At 42.3% G+C, this 5933-nt stretch overlaps 1 long non-coding RNA gene across 1 annotated transcript; it reads left to right on the top strand.

The window, feature by feature from the left end:
• Nucleotides 1-594: 594 nt before the first annotated feature.
• LOC311060668 lies at nt 595-4129 on the top strand. Its single transcript, XR_014602300.1, has 3 exons — nt 595-815; nt 3755-3846; nt 4052-4129. It is a non-coding gene; the product is annotated as an uncharacterized lncRNA (long non-coding RNA).
• The last annotated feature ends 1804 nt before the right edge of the window (nt 4130-5933 follow it).

Below are 5933 nucleotides of genomic sequence, written 5' to 3'. Positions count from 1 at the left end.
CCTCCTTTGTGAGACATTTTCACCAAGCTCTCTGTTCCTACTGTAATTTACTTATATAATGTGTAAAGGCACAAATATCAACATTACCACTACTGAGCTGCTACGGCGAGCTAAGTAAGCAACAACACATATTTACTTCCGGGTCATTGTGTTTAAAAGCGGATCCAGGCACCCCACTACTGCCTTTCGCCACCTGGTGGAGGAGGTGTGTAACTGTTACTGAATAAAGATAAAGAGCTCCTCCCCTTCCTTCCCCTCTGCAGGCGTGACCAATCGATTAGCAAGAAGACTCAACAAGCAGATCGTAGATTCACTGATCTTTTTTATTTTAATCTTTTTTAGCTTTTAAACGTTTTAGCCCCTTTCGCGGGACTTCTCTGTACATTCACATCTTTTCTATATACCTTGTCAAAAACCTCGGATGTATGTCTCAAAGAATAACGCTGTGTTAGACCTTTGACTAGGCCCCTCCCCAAACTGCGATCGTCCAATCGCAGCTTAGCAACACCAGACTAGGACAAGCTGGCCGCGCGTAGCATCGAAGACAAAGTAACTTTAGCCTTATTTCACACGATTATAATCAATATCAAGAAGAACGTTCATACTACAATAACACCATGGTGAAGCGCTGCTGCTGGGGAACCTGCAACAGCGATTCTAGGTACCCAGAACGCATGGCGGGGGCATTTTTTATCCCTTTTCCCAAGCCCAAAGCTGCACTGGAAAAGTGCAAGCTGTGGATCAAGCTGTGTGGCCGACCACACAAACAGCTCCATGTCGGGAAAGTTTGTAAGGACACCTATATTTGCACCAAGGTAAGTTATTTATGGTTTATCAGACGATTGATTGAACCATTGTTTCGTAAAAGTTGACGTTAATGTTACGCTTTAGACCAGGGGTCTTCAACAGGGGGTACGGGACCCCTAGGGGGTCCTCAGAGTTACTACAGGGGGTCCGCAAAATCTTTGTGTGATATGATTTTCTTGAACCCTAGCATCCTTTTTTTCTGAGGAGAACTTTAGCCAAAAATAGCAGATCTACAAGCTGCGAGGCGTTGTGAGCTTGTAGATCTGCTATTTTTGGCAAAGAGGAAGGTGTAGAGGGAAAAAAAACAGCAGACAAAGTAAAAAACCAAACAGTTTAATCTGAAACACAATTTTATACAATATAGAGGGGGTCCCTGCTTCATCTCTCTCTCAGCTAGGGGGTCCTTGGCCTGAAAACGATGAAGACCCCTGCTTTAGACTATAGTAGCAGGGTATGAGTGAGACAGCCTGGCTCGGTTAGCATTAGCATTAGCAGTGGTGTAAAGTAACTAATTACATTTACTCTTGAGGTGCTTACTTTACTGGAGTGTTTCAAATGCAATACCTTTCTTTTACTTCTACTCCACTACATTTCAGAGTGAAATATTGTACTTTTACTCCATTACAATAGGGCTGGCAAAGTTCGCTTTGGTGGCCCGGTGGGGGAGTGATTTGGGGGGCGTGGCCAAGATTCACCATATTGGTTGGGTCACTACCAGTCTACAGACCCATCCAACAGGTTACACTACTATATAGCTAGTACACACAACACAAATGTATAATCATTGGAAAATAGCAGATCTGCAAGCTCACAATGCTTGTAGAGTGTCTATTTCCAAATGGCCGAAATGTATGGGCTGAAGTGTTTACTGTATGTTTTGTAATAATAATCAAAATCTACAAAGTAACCACTGTAAGTCAACGTCACGTGAAGGTGTCTTTTATTTGAAAACAAGGGACATTTACAGGTTACTATGTGTATAAAAAAGGAACCTCATCAGGCTCAAAGAGGAGTAAAATGGTCTCTGCCCATCCATATTATAATGTGATCATTAACAGGTGAGGCAACTGGTGACCTGAGCCATCATCATCAGGATTCTGTTATATTTGCATTGAATGAAAGCACTGCATAATGATAGAATAGCCTATGCATTTTAGCCATGGGAAAGAATGCGGTTCTATTTGCATATACATAATCATTTTATGTAGAAAGACTCTGTGTCTTTTATTTGAAAACATGTACAGGTTACTATGTACATAAAAAAGGAATAGATAATTTAGCTACAGAGCATAACCTCATGTCTGTTTTTACTATGCAGAAGGGTACTATTAAAAATAAAACCAGCAGGTTACTCATCATCCAGTTAGTCAGATCACGCTCGGACAACTTTGTCAAGGATTGATCATGTCCTCGCCCACTCCTGGTTTATGCTAGCCTGGTTATCAGCCTGTTTGGAACCAGGCTAGGTTTATGCTTCAGAGTGATGGGTACCCTACCATTTAATATGTGGTAGACTACTTGTTGCGTATAGTGCCTATAACCGTCTCTACATGGATCCTGAGGTGTGCTGTCTTGCGTGTTTCTTCCACGTCTTTTTCTGTCATCTGGGCTGTCAGACAACCAAGCCATGCATCGTCTCTTTGTTACGTCGGACACCTGGCTGGCTTCCATTTGGGAATGTGGCGAAAAGTTAGTCCGTTGTCCATTTTAGCACCTTTATTCTCACCTCGTCGATGGTGAGAAGCCGCGGAACAGTTTTTCATACAACAATTCATTCCCATTTTGGCGAAACACGGCTGAAAGAGCACCAACTAGCAGGCTACTACTAGCGAACCTCAACCTCTGAGTGAAGAGAAATGTCAACCCCACCGACCGGGGGTGGGGCAAGCCACAGTCGCCGAGTGACGTCAGCCTGTTAAGCCCTATTATTTGAAAGCTTTTGTTAGCCAGTTCCCCTTTCCCTCCATCAGGCGCCCCGGTTGACCAGGGGGAGGCAGTATAGTGACCAGGATTACTACATGTTTTTGTGAGGGTATTAACTACCCTGGGAGACACGGGGAGAACATGCAAACTCCACACAGAGTAGGCCCTTTCGCCAACCCCACCTAGGGTATGGGCACTGGTGACGCGGAGGACTTTCTAGCTGTGAGGCGACAGCGATACCGACTGCGCCACCGTGCCCCCGTATAACGTTAATAATTAATTATTTGAACAGTGGTGTCATAGCCTCGCCATATCCATTATGAATAACATTACATATCTGTTTGATTGATTGATTGATGTGCTTTATTTAGTAAGACATGATAAAAATAGTACATGGAAGTACAGATTCACAATACAAGGTCTACTAAACTGGAAGGCTCATAAAGCTCTAAGCTTGTTTAAAATGATATACCCACGAGATTAAGACTTTGACAGGGGCCAGTTTGGAATTGCAGCCTCCTGAAGGTGGTTCTTTAGGGCAGTTTTGAAAGTGAGTAGGGTTTTACACTACTTTACTCCTTTTGGTAGGGCATTCCACATTTTTGTTGTATAGCATGAGAGCGGGATCCCCCCAAATACAGGGGGATCCCAATGTTGTGGCGTATCTTGTAGACCAGGCCCATTGTAAGTTGTTGTACTCTGTGCTCGGTAGACTAGGTCGGTAGACTAGGCTGTGGCTATAGCACGGTAAATGGAGACAACAAGGCTCAGCTAAGTGGCTAATGTTTGTACATTAAAACTTTTACAGCCCAGACAGATCCAGACAACGTAAATTTAAAGTTGGCAAACATTATGAATAAGCATAATGTTGAGCAATGTTGAGAAATTTGATTTCTCATATGTCAGCTGAAGTAGGTCTTACATTGATGTAGGAATTCACTTCTCCATGCATGCATGTATAAAGTTTGTAACACTGGAGTTAAAATTAATCAATGGGGATTTGTTTGTGTGTATGTGTTTCTAGCACTTCATTGATGGGAGGCCAACAGAATTACACCCACACCCAGCTGATGCAGGAGGTTCACATATTACATGTAGACCATCTCCTAAAAAAAGGTAACATTCCAACATTGAAGCTGATGTAAAGCGTAAGGTTTCATAAGCAAGATAATCATTATGGGTGTACCAGCGACCTGGTGAATAGCAAGTTTCCTTGATTGTGTCTTGTTTATTAAATATGTCCAGTATGGCAGAGCATTGATTGGACCATGCTATTCTATGCACTTATTAACTTTTTTTTTTTAAATAAATTCTATTCCAGGCCCATAACAGTTTTGCCAAAGAGGAAGCCTGTCATGGTTATCACATCCCCAAGTTCAAGTGGACCAGACCCAGATGTCAGTTCCAGTTCTGTGGCTGGGGGTGTGTTATATTCTGGGGGTGAGTTATACAAGGCAGAAATCCCCATGATAGTCTATTTATTTATATTCATTGACTTCAATATATTTGTGGTCATCAGGGACCAAATGTATACTTTTACAAGGTTTTTTATATTGGATCATCTAAATATGTCTTTTAGATGTCCTAAGGATGCCAAAAATACTTGCTTGCCGTGCCCAGGATCAAGTCCACGCCGATGAAGAATCCTCTGTCAAGGAGCAATGCCATGCCCATGAAGAATTTCATGCCCTGGAGCAATGCCATGCTCACGGAGGCTGCCATGCTACCAAGCAATGCCATGCCAGCATTCATAGTGAGAATGCTGAACTGCTCAAACGGATTGATCATTTAGAAAGAACTCTCAGAATTCGAAATGAAATTACCCCAGAAGGAATTCAGCTCAGTACCATTCCAAATTTCTTCCAGTATAACACAGGGTTTACCTACGAGCAGTTTAATAGCCTGTGCACAGTATTCGGCATTCCTAACAGTGTAAAAGCTCCGCCACAAATGGCACCCCTAATTTACAAAAAAGTTGACCAGCAAATAACTCTCATGCCCTTGCGTCAGCAGCTCCTCCTGGTTCTGATGAAATTACGTCAAAATTTCGATCACAAGGAGCTCGCTTTCAAGTTTAACATTAGTCATCAAAGTGTAAGCACTTTGTTCAACTCTTGGATTGATTTTATGTTCACCACACTTGGGCGACTTCCTATGTGGCCCGACAGAGATATAATCACACAGAAAATGCCATCGTGGTACCGGTTTAAATTCCCTACAACATTTGCAATCCTGGACTGCACAGAGATTAAAATTCAGCAACCAAGCTCGTTGGCGCTACAGAGCGAAACATTTTCAAATTACAAATCTACCAACACACTCAAATCATTGATTGTTGTTGACCCAAGAGGCTCTATTATGTTTTGTTCCACCCTATATACAGGTTGTATATCAGACCAGGAGATATTCAGGAAGTGTGGAATCATACCACTCCTGAGAAATCTGATAGAGCATGGCTACCTTAAGCAGGGTGATGGGCTTATGGCAGATAAGGAATTCCTAATAGAGCAAGATGTGGAGGACTTGGGGTTGAAATTAAACACCCCTCCCTTTGTTTGGCTGACATCAAACAATGGCATCTGGCGGTTAGATCGGACAAAGACCACAAAGAACAGAATTCATGTTGAAAGGGCTATTTCGAAAATGAAAATGTTTAAAATTGTCTCTGGCAGAATCCCCAACGACCGCTTGCACAACATAAATGAGATTTGGTACGTTGTGAGCATGCTCTCCAACTTTCAACCAATTGATAGCACCAGATTTTTGCAGTAACGGAGTCATTTACTAGTGGGGGCTGTTGAGATCATGTGAATTTAAATTAAAGTAACAGGTGATAATAAATGCGTATCTGGGAATTAATTCTGGATGTGGGAATTTTCCTGTCTGACTATGTGGCCATTTGCATCATTACTTGTATGTGTAAAATATTGTTATGTATATAATACTGTATTGTGGAAAATAAATCACTATGCTGTATTGTGTGTGTGTAACTGCGTGTATGTATGGGTTTATTTTCACCTCATCCCAAAAGTGCATTTAAACCATTTACCTGGTAGCTCAGGCAACAGCCCGTGGGGTACATTGCCTCTCCAAAAGGTAACAATATAGGGGTTTTCTGGACCAGGTAGCCAACTGGTGTGGTGTCCAGCTTCTTCATCTCCTCATAGGTTTCCTCAGACTCTCCTGACAGTTTACATGAAGAA

Source organism: Gymnoscopelus microlampas, assembly GCF_963454915.1.
Source record: "Gymnoscopelus microlampas genome assembly, chromosome: 14".
In the NCBI taxonomy this organism is placed as follows: domain Eukaryota; kingdom Metazoa; phylum Chordata; class Actinopteri; order Myctophiformes; family Myctophidae; genus Gymnoscopelus; species Gymnoscopelus microlampas.
This window is presented reverse-complemented; position numbering and strand designations above follow the sequence as displayed.